The 15124-nt window shown below is 39.1% G+C and overlaps 1 protein-coding gene and 1 pseudogene across 3 annotated transcripts in view; both read left to right on the top strand.

Annotated features, from left to right (window-relative positions):
* Window positions 1–15124, top strand: part of ENTPD1 (ectonucleoside triphosphate diphosphohydrolase 1) — a 195116-nt gene that overhangs the window by 49707 nt on the left and 130285 nt on the right. The window lies entirely within an intron of this gene.
* On the top strand, window positions 8504–10757 carry LOC100943001 (annotated as a pseudogene).

Below are 15124 nucleotides of genomic sequence, written 5' to 3'. Positions count from 1 at the left end.
TAGGCGCCGAGCCTGTAGAGAATAAACTTAAAGGGGGCATAAGCAGATGGAAAGAGACCAGTTGTGAAACTATTACAATAATACAGATGAGAGATGATAGTGACTGTTCTTAGGTAATAACAGTAGAAGTGGTGAGAAATGATTGGATTGGGGCTCTGTTTCAAAGATACAGCCAATAGAATTTCCTAATTGGATTTGGATGGATAACAAGGAGAGAAGGAAACTTGACTTCAAGGTTTTGGACCTTCTGAGAAACTAGAAGGATGGAGATGTCTTGGGTTGAGATGAGAAGACTGTAGGAAGAACAAGTTTGAGTGGGAAGATCAGGATCTCAGTTTTAGACCTGTTAAGTTTGGGATGCCTGTTTGACAGGTGAATTTTTTCTTTCTTTTTTTTTTTTTTAAGTCATCATTAGAAACATTTATCAAATACAGATCTAGACTAGTACCCAGCCCAGTCTTCTCCATATTTCTGGGCTTTATTTAGCCTCTGTTTCTTCTTTGCTCTAAGGTAAGGTGTTGTTTTTAGAAGAAATATAAGCATATTTGTCTTCTCTCTTTTCTTCTTTGTTATCATTCTATGAATTAATTAGCCAGTATCTTTTTTTCAAAACATGTTAATTAACTCTTTACTAGTTACCCTGTAATTATTTAGAGAAAGAATGACCTAGTTGTTCACTTTTTAAAAAATTTTAAATTAATATGAGGGTACAAATGTTTAGGTTACATTGTTTTCAATTTTAAGGTTGTAGTTGAGCCCTTCACCCAAGGGCGTGCTGAACACCCTCACATAGTGCACGTTGTAGGAGATCCTGCTAATCATCCTCTCGCCTCCCCCTCCCTTCTCTCCCTTCCCCCTTGCTAGACTATATTTGTATTTTATCTTTAATGTGGGCATGTAGACATTTACATATTTGGTTTCATATTAGTATTTAGTATTTTGAATATTTTTTTTATATTCTTAAGATACTTTACTAAGAAGAATGTATTTCAACTCCATCTAGGTAAATACAAATTAGCCAGTATCTTTTCACTAAATAAAGGGACATTTCTCTTCAGTCATTGCTTTTCCATTGAACTGGTTTATTTTCTCCTTAATTTTGTAATTGAGGGCTAGAAGTTAGGTTATGACATGGGGATTTTGAATAGAGCAGATAGATAAACAAATTTGGAGTTTAGGGGACAAGACTGGACTAGAGATACAAATTTGAGTCAGTGGGTGGGGTTTAAACTCAGTAACGCTGGATTTAAATGCAACAAGACTGGGTGAGTGGATGTAGATATAAAAGAAAAAATGTTCCAAGGATTGAGCCTTGAGTTGCTCCAACTTCAAAGGTTAGGGACAAAAGGAAAAATCATCCAAGAAGACTGAAAAAGTGTGTGTGGAGGGGTGTATTGGGTTGAGGGAAGAGGGATAAAGTAGGAGAAAATGATGTCGTGGGAGCCACATAGAGAAACGTGTTTCAAGAAGAGGAAGTGGATATCTGGGCCTAATACTACGCATGGGTCAAATAAGGTGAAACTGAGAATTAACTATGGCTTTTAGTGCAGTGAAGGTTGTTGGTAATTTTTTTTTTTTTTTTTTTTGAGACAGAGCCTCAAGCTGTCCCCCTGGGCAGAGTGCCGTGGCATTACAGCTCACAGCAACCTCCAACTCCTGGGCTCAAGCGAGTCTCCTGCCTCTGCCTCCCAAGTGGCTGGGACCACAGGCGCCCGCCACAACGCCCGGCTATTTTTTGGTTGCAGCCGTCATTGTTGTTTGGCGGGTCGGGCTGGGGATTCGAACCTGCCACCTTAGGTGTACGTGGCTGGCGCCTTAGCCGGTTGAGCTATAGGCGCCGAGCCGGTAATCTTGATAAAATACTTTTGGTGCTGTGTTGGTTACAAAATTCCCCTGGAGAAAGTAATTCCCATTACTTTCTCTTCCCTTTGTTCCTAACCCTTCTTATCTTCCCTTAAATAAGGAGGAATCAGTGACTTCCAAAGAACACAGTTAAGATGGAGGGAGGTATGGTTCTGTAAAGGAAATTTAGAGTCCTGGTACCAGAAGAAAAGAAAATGGATTCTTGGCAGAGAATAACAACAAATGTTCACTTCAGCTAGAAATAGCCTATTTCTGTGCTGTGTATTTTCTATTTATACCTCTACCATTAGTTACCTGTAAAGTCTTTGAGGAACAGAAACATTTACAGGAAGGCATGTGACTCCCTGGTGCTGACAGACCATCCAGATTGCAAACATTTTCTGTGGAAGAAAAACCAGAGGCCCTCAGGGCAGGAGATATGGTCTTTTTCAATTGTGTCTTTCTCAACAAGCTTGCCCCAGGGTTCAGATTGCAAAAACAGCTCAAACCTCAGGCCCCTACCTACTATTGCTCTGTGCTGAATTCCCACATGACTTCAGAGGGCATATCTGTTGAAAAACTCAATGGTTGGGAGGACTCTGCACTTTTAGGGAGGATTAGAGCAAGGGAAGAGTAGAAAATCTCATTTCAGATGTGGTCTAGGTAATACAATTGGCATTTCAAAAAGTTGTGATGAATTTTAGTGCTAGAAGGGATTCTGAAAGTCATTACATTTAGTGTCTTTTTTTTTTTTTTAGAGACAGAGTCTTACTTTATTGCCCTCAGTAGCGTGCTGTGGCGTCTCAGCTTACAGCAACCTCTAACTCCTGGGCTATTCCCTTGCCTTAGCCTCCCAAGTAGCTGGGACTACAGGTGTCCAATGCCCAGCTATTTTTTGTTGCAGTTTGGCCAGGGCTGGGTTCAAACCCACCATCCTTGGTATGTGGGGCTGGTGCCCTACCCACTGAGCCACAGGCGCTGCCTTACATTTACTATCTTTTTAAATTATAAAAATAATAAAAATGGATAAAAGAAAATTTGGAATGTGTAAAGATCAAGTAAGAAAATAAAAATTTTAGCTCAGTGCCTGTGGCTCAGTGGTTAAGGTGCCGGCCACAAACACTGGGGCTGGCGGGTTTGAACCCGGCCTAGGCCTGCTAAAACAATAATGACAACTACAACAAAAAAATAGCCAGGCATTATGGACGGTGCCTGTAGTCCCAGCTACTCAGGAAGCTGAGGTAAGAAAATTGCTTAAACCTAAGAGTTTAAGGTTGTTGTAAGCTGTGATGACATGGCCCTCTACTGAGGGTGACACAGTGAGACTCTGTCTCAAAAAAATAAAAGAAAGAAAATAAAGTAAAAATTTTATGTAAGTTTACTACTCATAACTATATCATGTGACTTTTCTTCTTTCTGTGCTACTTATTATTATTATTTAGTTTTTATAAATTTAAGACCATGTACACACCAATTGCAATCTTGTATTTTATTTTATAATTTGTTGCGGCAACTGCATGGTTTTTACCATATGATCTTGTAGTGCCTGCATATAATGTTCCATAATTTGAAAATATGCCATATGTTTACTTAACCATTTCCTTTTGTGGAGCATTGGGAAATTTCCAATTGTTTCGTTATTGTAGCTGCTCATGGGCCAATTTCAGTGCACATTTTCGAAGATCCAAATTGCTGCCAGATTTCAGCAGCGTATGAGTGACATAAACGCTGAAGTCCTGAGGTGGGAAGGGATGTGGCCAGTTGCATAGCTGGTTGGCAGCCTGCCTTTGAGATTGATCCCCACCCCTGTCCTCAATACCATGCTTTCTGTCACATTTTAGTCTCCTGTTAGTGATGTCAAAATGATTCCTTTAATGATGTAAAAATGATTCCTTTGGACTTTGATGATATTTAACTTTTTCCTGCAAACTATGAAACTCTTGCTCACAGCAAGCTAGTCCCCCAGTTCATTTCTAGGTATAAACTCTGTAAACAATTAGAGATATTGTTTTTCATGAGAGAAGATGGTGCTTCTTTTTTTTGTTCTTTTTTTTTTTTTTTTTTGAGGCAGAGTCTCAAACTGTCACGATGGGTAAAGTGCTATGGTGTCATCATAGCTCACAGCAACCTCCAACTCTTGGGCTCATGCAATCCTCTTGCCTCATTTTTTTCTATTTTTAGTAGAGAGGGAGTATCACTTTTGATCAGGCTGGTCTCAAGCTTATAAGCTCAAGCAGTTGGCCAAGATGGTCCTTCTTAGATATATTTCCTAGGTAGGACTACAGAGGCTTTCCCATTAGTCAGAATTTCCATTAGCCACTCCCTGATACATCTACAAACTTCCTGGGGTTTCCTTGACTTCTTACTTCACTGTGGTATAGTCATTCTTTAGAGAGAATGTGGGTTCAGTTCTAGACTACCACTATAAAGCAAATATTGCAATAAAGTGAGTCCCATGGATTCTTTGGTTTCCCGGTGCATATAAAAGTACGTTTATACTATACTGTAGTCTGTTAATTATGCAATAGCATTATGTCTATATCAACAATTTTAATGTTAATTAAAAAGACTTTATTGCTAAAAATTGCTAATATCATCTAAGTCTTCAGTAAGTTGTAATCTTTTCTTTTCTTTTTTTTATTAAATGGTAACTATGTACATTAATGCACTTCTGGGGTACAGTATGGTATTTTCACATATAATTTGAAACATTTCATCAAACTGGTTAACATAGCCTTCATGTCATTTACCTAGTTATTGTGCCAAAACATTTATATTCTACTCTTAGAAAGGTTCACTTGTAAGATAAACCACAGAAGTGATCCCTCCAATCCCCCTCCCTCCAGCCATTCTCCCTCCCTCCTCCCTGTATTCTTAGGCTGTTATTAGGTTGTAGCTTTCATATAAAAGGTATAAATTAATTTCATAATGGTGGTGTGTACATTGGATACTTTTTCTTCCATTCTTGTGAAACTTTACTTAGAAGAACATTTTCTAGCTCCATCCATGTGAACATGAAGGACTTGGTCACCCCTGGTAGAGTGATGTGGAGTCTTAGCTCACAGCAACTGGAAACTCTTGGGCTCAAGAGATTCTCTTGCCTCAGCCTACCAAGTAGCTGGGACTACAGGCACCTGCCATAATGCCGGGCTATATTTTTAGAGACGGGGTCTCACTCTGGCTCAGGCTGGTTTTGAATCTGTGAGCTCAGGCAATCCACCTTGGCCTTCCAAGTGCTGGGATTACAGGCGTGAGCCACTGCACCTGACCTCTGAGGATAGTGTTTAATGTTTTCTTCTTTATTTCTTTTCTTTTTAAACAGTTGGAGATTCGTTGACGGTTACACTCAACAAAGATCCAGGTTACACTAATTGTGTTTATCAAGCAAAGTCCCTCTTATAAATGTGTTCCTCCTCTAAGAGGTATACCAAACACCATGAACCCTCCAGCCTCCTTCCTCCTTCCCACTCTCCACTCCCCACCATTCCCCCACCATATACTAGGTCATCAATTATCCTCATATCACAATTGAGTACATTGGATTCTTGCTTCTCCATTCATTTTTTTTTTTTTAATTTTGAGACAGAGTCTTATTATGTCACCTTTGGTAGCATGCCATAGTGTCACAGCTCACAGCAACCTCCAAGTCTTTGGTTTAAGCGATTCTCTTGCCTAAGCCTTCCAAGTAGCTGGGACTACAGGTGCCCGCCAAAATGCTTGGCTATTTTTTGTGCAGTTGTCATTGTTGTTTAGCTGGCCCAGGCTGGGTTCAAACCTGCCATCCTTGGTATATGTGTTTGGTGCCGAGCCTGCTTCTCCATTCTTGTGATGCTTTACTAAGAAGAAGAATATGTTTCACCTCCATCCAAGTTAGTACAAAAGATGTATAGCCTCCATCTTTTTAAAAAAATTAAATCATAACTGTGTTCATGCATTTATGTGCATTTATGTGGTTCAGTATACTGATTTGATATACAATGTGAAATGCTTACATTGAACTGATTAACACATCCATTATCTTGCTTACTTATTTGTTGTGGTAAGACAATTATACTCTTTTCTTAATAGTTTTGAAATGTACGATTGCATCATGCACATTAGGTGAGGTCCCCCAAAATGCCCTCCCTCCTCTTTTCTCCCCTCTCCCATCTCTCTCCTCGTCCCTCTACTTTTTGGACTGTAGTTATGTTCTACCATTTGTATGAAGGTGTAGCTAATTATATATTGATTTCAGAGTAGTATTGAGTACATTGGATACTTTTTTCCCCATTCTTGAGATGCTTTACTAAGAAGAATATGTTCCAGCTCCATCCAGGTAAACAGAAAAGATGTGAAGTCTCCATCTTTTTTTGTGGCTGCATAGTATTCCATGGTATACATACATACACCACAGTTTGTTAATCCATTCATGGGTCGATGGGCACTTGGGCTGTTTCCATGTCTTGGCAATTATGAATTGGGCTGCAATAAACATTCTGGTGTAAAATGATTTTTGATCATCTAGGTATATATCTAGTAGTGGGCCTCACACTTGGGGGAGGTGTCTCCCATCTTCTAGATGATAGGCTTTGTACCTGTAATTTGTTTTCTTGAATGCTCTTCCTTTGAGCCACAGCTTGACAAACTTCTTTCTTGGCTCAGCTCCCCACCTTTGGCTTCATAAAATCTGATTCTGTCCAATTTTTCTTTGTCTGATCAGGAACCTCGGCCAAGGGTTGCTACTAGTCTGCCGTCATACCAGAATTCCTTCTCTATCTTTTTTGATGGCTGAATAATATTCCATGGTATACATATACTATGGTTTGTTAATCCATTCCTGAATTGATGGGCATTTAGGTTGTTTCCAGATTTTGGCAATTGTAAATTGAGCTACGATACAGTCTAGTGCAAGTATCCTTATGGTAAAAGGATTTTTTTTTTTCTGGGTAGATGTCCAGTAATGGGATTGCAGGATCAAATGGGAGGTCTAGTTTGGATTCTTTGTGGATTCTCCATACTTCCTTCCATAAAGGTTATATTAGTTTTCAGTCCTACCAGCAGTGTAAAAGTGTTTCCTTCTTTCCACATCCATGCCAGCACCTGCAGCTTTGAGACCTTGTGATGTGGGCCATTCTCACTAGGGTTAGGTGATATCTCAGGGTGGTTTTGATTTGCATTTTTCTAATAATTAGGAATGATGAAATTTTTTTCATATGTTTGTTAGTCATTTGTCTTCTTTAGAGAAGGTTCTATTTATCTCTCTTGCCCATTGATATAATGGATTGTTGGCTCTTTTCATGTTGCTTAGTTTGATTTCTCTAGATCCTAGTTATCAATCTTTTGTCTGATTCATAATATGCAAATATCTTTTCCCATTCGGATGACTGTCTGTTTGCTTTGGTTGTTGTCTCCTTAGCTGATGTTTTCTTCTTTGATTCCTCTTTTATTGGGGAGTATATATGTTTGTTTTGTTTTCATTTGTATCTTTTATGTTAAAGGTTTCCCACATTTTATCTTCTCCCAATTCTATCAGGTCAAAATTATTATTATCCTCATTTCATAGTTAATTAATCTTTTGGGGTTTTTTTGTTTTGTTTTGTTTTTTAGAGACAGAGTCTCACTTTATTGCCCTCAGTAGAGTACCATGGCATCACAGCTCACAGCAACCTCCAACTCCTGGGCTTAGGCAATTCTCTTGCCTCAGCCTCCCGAGTAGCTGGGATTACAGGTACCCATCACAAAACCAGCTATTTTTTGTTACACTTTGGCTGGGGCTAGGTTCAAACTCACCACCCTCAGTATATGGGGCTGGCACCCTACCCGCTTTGCCACAGGCACTGCCCCATAGTTAATGAATCTTAAGTCCATTATATTATTGTTTTGTTTTTCTTGCCATGCGTATCTGAAAAAGTTATTAGACCAGCCAAATCTACAGCCCAGATTTTAATATAGTTCAATTCTCTGTTGGATCTTTGTTTTTTTAGTATATGTGCTACCGAAGTGAGCACTCTCTGTTGAATCTTTAAAATATCTTCTCACTCCTGCGTCCTACATCCCACAGTTCTCTCATTGTATTAGACAACTTTATTATAAAGATCTGATATTTTCTAAGTTAAATTAAAATCTTTCTTTTCACTTCATTTTCTCTCTTCCATTAACACAAGTTCTATTCTCTTGTCCATAGAGATCCGTACTATATCTGAATCCTCTTTCATAGGAGATAGCCCATCACGTATTTGAAATGATACTCTCATGACTCCTCCAGCTCTTCTATTCCCCAGCCTGAAAAGGCCTGGGTCCTACTGTATTCTGCACCTTTGTCAGCTCTACTTGGCTAACATTTTTGGAAAGCTTTGGACCATCTCCTTGCTATCAAGGTCTCACTTTATGTGTATGTGTATAACTTAATACAGGGTTTCCGGGTGTGCTTTGAAAGACTTACCCTTGACAGTCTAGGCGTGGCTCTTGGAATGAAGGCAGCAGGTGCCAGTTTTGTAACATGGTTTAAAGTCTGTGTGGAACCTACTGTGGATGGTTAGAGCCAGAGCATTTCAGCATCTAGATTCGATTCTTTTGTCCTTTGCTGTTGCGCTAGGTGTAGCCAGTTCTTCTGACTTGAAGCTCTGGATAATTCTCCACTTTACCAGTACTTACAGGATTTGGAACACACTGACTTTGAAATATGTTCTTCTCTGTCACCAAAAACAGAAAAATGCATAATAGAAGGACAACAAAAGTCTCCTTCAAGAGTCCTACCAAAACAAGACATCCTGTTTAACATGGCTGAAACCATCAAAACTTGCATTTTTTTTTCTCAATGCAGTAGGAAAGATGACTTACTCCACAAGTTGGACATTGGATTTCGACTGGACTCACTACACACCATCCTGCAACAGGAAGTCTTGTTACAAGAGGATGTGGAGCTGATTGAGCTACTTGACCTCAGCATCCTGTCTGCAGGGCAGAGTCCATAACAGGGGAATGGACACCTGCCAACACTTCACTCCCTGGCAACCGCTAATATTTGGGATGTCTCAGTGCTATTTGCCTTCATTAGTTTGCTTCTTATGTTTCCCATTTGGTGGATTGTATCTTCCTGGCTGGTATGGGGGGTGATTCTATTTGTGTATCTGATCATAAGAGCTTTGAGATTCTGGAGGACAGCCAAACTACAAATGACCCTAAAAACATATAATGTTCATTTGGAAGATATGGCAGCAAATAGCCATGCTTTTACTACCTTGTGAGAAAAGCTTTATGCCTCATTCAAGAAACTGAATTTCCAAAGGATTTACACTGGTCAGTGCTGCTTGCCCATTTAATAAAGCTGGACAGCATCCCAGTCAGCATCTCATCGGTCTTCGGAAAGCTGTCTACAGGACTGTAAGAGCCAACTTTCAAGCAGCAAGGCTAGCTACCTTATATATGCTGAAAAACTACCCCCTGAACTCTGAAAATGACTATGTAACCAACTACATCTGTGTGGTGCCTTTTAAGGAGCTGGGCCTTAGACTTAGTGAAGAGCAGATTTCAGAAGGAGAAGTGCATAAGTTTACAGATGGCTTCAGCCTGCCTGCGTTGAAGGTTTTATTCCAACTCTGGGTGGCCCAGAGTTCAGAGTTCAGAGTTCTTCAGATGGTTAGCCCTGTTACTTTCTACAGCCAATTCACCTGCTGGACACCTCCTTACTCCCACACTTTTGCCTCATTGCATCTTATCTGATGTGATTCAAGGCCTACCTCATGCACATTCTGCCTGTTTGGAAGAGCTGAAGCGCAGCTATGAGTTCTATTGGTACTTTGAAACTCAGCACCAGTCAGTACCCCAGCGTTTATCCAAAACTCAGCAGAAGTCAAGGGAACTGAGTAACGTTCACACAGCAGTGCGCAGCTTGCAGCTCCATCTGAAAGCTTTACTAAATGAGGTAATCATTCTTGAAGATGAACTTGAAAAGCTCATTTGTACTAAAGAAACACAAGAATTAGTGTCAGAAGCTTCTCAGATCTTAGAACAGAAATCGAAGTTGATTCAACCCCATGTTCAAGCAAGCAACAGTTGCTGGGAAGAGGCCATTTCTCAGGTGGACAAACTACTATGAAGAAATACAGATAAAAAAGGCAAGCCTGAAGTAACATGTGAAAACCCGCACTGTACCCGGCACCTTTGATGAAGCCCACTCTGCACATTGCAGACAAAGATCCAATCCCTTAGGAGCAGGAATTAGAAGCTTATGTAGATGATATAGACATAGACAGTGATTTCACAAAAGGTGATTTTTATTACTTGTCTCAAGAAGACAAAGAGAGACAGAAGTGTGAGCATGAAGAATCCAAGAGGGTACTCCAAGAATTGAAATCTGTGCTGGGATTTAAAGCTTCAGAAGCAGAACGGCAGAAGTGGAAGCAATTACTATTTAGTGATCATGCTGTGTTGAAATCCTTGTCTCCTGTAGACCCAGTGGAACCCATAAGTAATTCAGAACCATCAATGAATTCAGATATGGGAAAAGTTGAAAAAATTATACTGAAGAGGAAAATAGTAAACACTCCACTATTGACAATGAACTAAGTAGGACTGAGTATTTATGTGAAAACCCTGTAGAGGATGAAAATAAAGACAGTTCTACAAATGAAATCCTCCTCCAAGGAGCAGAAGAAAGAATATATTACCAATGTGAAAGTGAAGGTGAATCTCAACAGGCAGATGGCGGTGGCCTGGCTGCTGCCCCACCAATTTGCAGGGACTCATTACAGCTGTTTATCAAGCAGAGGCTGGCATGGCTACAGCTGTCACCAGATTTTACCTTCACTGCTGGCCTCGCCGCAGAAGTGGCTGCTAGATCTCTCTCCTTTACCACCATGCAGGAACAGACTTACGGCGATGAGGAGGAAAAACAAATAAATGAAGAAGAGAAAAATGACATGGAAGAAAATTAAGAACCAAGATTGACACGAAGTGATTTCAGATTCCTTTTATGAAAGTGTTGAGCTCCAAGACTGGAAAGGGAGAATGAGTATAAGTTTACTATATATAAAGCTAAGATGTGAATTTACAGGAAGAATTCTGGTTGAATAACTGATCTGAAATTAAGTAGTTACCTGTAAATGGCAGACCTGTTAGGAAAATAAGAGAAAGGTAAGGGCTCTCTTGAATAAACTGTTTTATTTGTGGCACAATTGATCAATCTTGGGAATTCCTTAAGTATTTTTAATAAGAAATGAATCATCATTTCTTGCCAGAATTTGCTACCATAAGATAATTGGGATAATTCTGTTATAAGAACATTAACATTTATTATGAGTCCTTTTTACTGTATTCTTGCAGTTAATAACTGCAGTTATTATGTTAATAACAAGTTGTTTGTATTTTATTTTTGTTTATACCAGTCTTCAAACAAAGATACAGGTTCTGAATAAAAAAATTAATTCATACAAAAAAAAAAAAAAGAAAGACCCTTGATAAGCACCTTTGACATGCTGTTATTTTGTTAATGTATTCTGCAATTGGTTTAGTTTTAACCTGGAAAGTTTTATGTCCTATAACTTCTTTTCCTAGTAGATGATAGTTTTGATGATTTTCTCAGAAATTATAATTTTTAGGGCTTTGGGATGCTTAATTCTAGTTACTTTCTCTTTAAGGTTATTGGTGTGTTGTCCTTGTTGGTTACTGCTTTTACTACTTAAAGTCTCCTTTTCAAGGCCATTTTCCACTTAACCCTATATTAACCCCAAATGGAGATGCTGAGGTAATTTGAAAAATGAAAAGATCTTATTAATATAAATTACAGGATTAAAAACCACAATGTATATATTTGAGAAGGAAAATACAATATAAACAGGGGATTTCAAGGCACCATGTTAAGCACTTTATATGTATTCTCTCATTTGATCTTTTTAATAACTTTATGAGATGAGAACTACTGTTATTCTCACTTTAGAGATAAGGAATTGAGGCCAGGGCCATACAATGAGGAGGGCCAGGGGTATAATGCAGACCTAGCTTTGCCAAACTCAAAACTAATTCTGCTGTACCCAGAGAAATGAAGCTTGTCCATTACATTTCATGCCAATCATAGCTGATGTTGTTGGATGGAATTTTATAATCTACTGGGGTATACTGTGTATTTCCTTTGTTTAGCAGAGCATACCAAACAAAAACTTCTATTTTCTAGGGAAAAGTGATGACAATGACATTAGGAACACTAATTTTTGTGGTCCTTTAAATATGAATAAATATGTAGCACTATAAATATGAATCTTACTCATATTTGTGTATCTTGGGCTGAGTGTATTATAGGCAATCAAACATGATTCACATCAGTGCAAGCATGCATAGTGAATGAGTACTTGTTTTTTTTTTTTTGACGGAGCCTCAAGCTATCCCCCTGGGTAGAGTGCCATGGCATCCCGCTCACAGCAACCTCCAACTCCTGGGCTCAAGCGAGTCTCCTGCCTCAGCCTCCCAAGTAGCTGGGACTACAGGTGCCCGCCACAACACCCGGCCATTTTTTGGTTGCAGCCATCATTGTTGTTTGGCAGGCCTGGGCTGTGGATTTGAACCCGCCACCTTAGGTGTATGTGGCTGGCGCCTTAGCCGCTTGAGCCACAGGCGCCGAGCCGTGAATGAGTACTTAAATGGATGGTTGAAGTTATAAAATTTGGAAGCATCTGTCATGAATGTGTACATGAATGAATGAAGTTATAAAACAGCAGTTACCTCAAGGCCTATGCAAGTTTTTAGAGCTATTTTCCCCCTACACGATATCTTCCAGATTGTTTTGCTTTATGAGTTGTGTGTCTGCTCTTTGTAATTTTTTTCCTTCTTTACTATCATTGTAAATGGAATGTCTATAGACATGAAATTGACTAAAGAAGTTCTTTGCAAATGAGAGAGAGAAAAAGGAGGTTTCCCTGGACAATTCAGATGACTGTGTCCAAGGAGAGGAAAGTTGTTTGATCCAAGCTATGGCCGTATTTAAGTGCTTTTATCCTAGGTGTGGGGTCCGGCTGCACAGAGCCATCTGGGGAATACATTCTTGGTCTGTGTCCAAGCCATTGGTAAGGGAGGTCTGCCTCAGTGAGCACCAGAGAGATCTCAAAAACTGGATTCAGACCATAGGTAAGAGGAATAGACTAAAACCACTGAAGGAAGCCGATTCCCTACCAATTTGGTCAGTATTTGAGGTCAGTTTTTAGTCCTAGGATAGAAATGAAATAAGGATATGAACCACAGACAGTCACACTGTGTATTTTATAGTCTGGAATGGATTTAGCCAAGGAGGTTTGCCTAGATTCTCCCAAAGGGGAGGTTAAATTCCTTCTAGGAGATTTGACCATGAGCGTAGGAGCAATAGTGGATTTTCAGATGCTCTCCTACTAGAGTAAGTAAGTAAATAATATGCTCCAGGAATTAGGTGGGACTGAGAATCAGGAGATAAGCCTAGTGTGTCTTCACCAGGGCAGGGCAGAGCTGGATAGGGTAAACAGAAAGGGACAAATTGTTGATAGGATTTCTACGGGTAGGAGCTCCTTTCTCTTTTTTGGACCTTCTGCCTTCCAGTTTGTTAATGTCACTCTCAAAATATACAGCTCTGAACTGAAGGTAATACTGCAGATACAGTGCCATGAAGGTACTGGTTTGCAGTGGTCTATGAAGGACTAATCTGCCAGGCCCTATACTAAGATATTGTCTTACCCCTATAACAACACTTTTTACTTCACTATCAAGATACAGAATCTTCCTATTACTCCAGATGTTCCCTTGTGATTCAGAATATGTTTATTTACTTATTTGATTTATTGAGTGATGAACTGAAAACCACTTTATAGGTAGTACATTTTCTTTTTTTATCACATTTGAAGTAGATATTGGCAAACTGAGTAGGTATGTCCAGAATGGGGGAAGGATCCAGAGACCCTGTAATAAAAAGAACAAATGTCAAAGGAGGTAGTGAAAATGAAGGTGACTCTTACTAATATGGTAGTTCCATGAAAAAAAATGTAAATTTGTTCCTAGTCAATCAGGAAGTGTAGTTAAAATATTTTAAGAGATTATCACACGAACCTGGTAAAGACAACATAATGTTGAGGGGAAAGGTTATTATAGGGTCATTTGGGGAAGTCTTGGGTCCTAGGATAGGTAGTTGTAAACAGAGACTATGTGAAGGAGAAAGAAGAGAAAAATTTCTCCCTTGCCTCTGTAGCTCCATCCTGTGTTAGTTTGTCTCAGCTCTTCTGTTGTTTTTTCTATCCATAAAATGTTTCCGTTCTTTTATCTATACTTGAAATAGCTAAAAGTTATAAGGCTGCTTTTTGCACTTCTGGTCCTCTGTATCACAAATCCTTTGTTTCAGGATTCCTGAGAAAGTGGGATAGAGCCATGGGAGAACATCTAGGCTAAAAAGACACTGAACTGGAAGTAGAAGCTTTGGCTGAATTTTACATTCACCTATGTGCAGCTTGGGCAAGTTATCTTGCTCTTTAGCCTCAGCTTTTGCACACCTGTAAAATGGAGTAGGTGTGTATTTGTGTGTGTGTATCCTCTGTGTTCTACAGAGTTTCTGTGAGGATCCAAGAAATGAGCGAAACATGCATTTTATAAACTGTTGATACTACCAAATTATAAAGTTTTATAGTAACACTGATCTACTTGCTAGACCTAGTTTACTTTGGAAGCTTCCTAATTCACAGTTATTTGTATAGTGGAGTCATCACTATGTTGGAACTTTTTTTTTACTTTTTTTTTCATTTTTTTTATTAGATCATAATTGTGTACATTAATTATCTCATAGGATACAATGTGTTACTTCTATATGCAGTTTGGAAAACTCTCATCCAGGTGGCCAACATAGCCATCATGTCTTTCTCATAGTTGTTATGCTAAGACATTTATATTCAACCTTTAGACAAATTCACCTTATGTTGGAACTTTAAATGGAGACTTTGTCCATGATTTCTGAAAGGTCACTCACTCCAGAGTCACATCAGACTAGAAAGCAAATCTTGTTTGTTAATTGGCTTCAAGCACTGTCAGCTTCAAATAGAGGTCTTTGGGGGTCCTTGGTGACCCATCAAGGGAGCATTTTAAAGGAAATAGGCAAAATGTTTACTAAACTTCAGAGCAGACATGCACTCTTATATTTGCTACTCCCTTTCTAAAAAAGAGAACAAATTTTACTGGTCTGGGTTATGTGTGAACATGTGTGTCTTAGCTTGCACTAATCCTCTTTTCCCAAGCCCACTCCTTTGCTTGCCTCATTTTAAAGACAGAATAATCTAATGTTGAGATTTTTTTTTTTTTTTTT

Source organism: Otolemur garnettii, unplaced genomic scaffold (genome assembly GCF_000181295.1).
Source record: "Otolemur garnettii isolate 467f Iridium unplaced genomic scaffold, OtoGar3 scaffold00021, whole genome shotgun sequence".
NCBI classification, from domain to species: domain Eukaryota; kingdom Metazoa; phylum Chordata; class Mammalia; order Primates; family Galagidae; genus Otolemur; species Otolemur garnettii.
The sequence above is the reverse complement of the archived record's forward strand: the minus strand, read 5'-3'. Positions and strand labels throughout refer to the sequence as shown.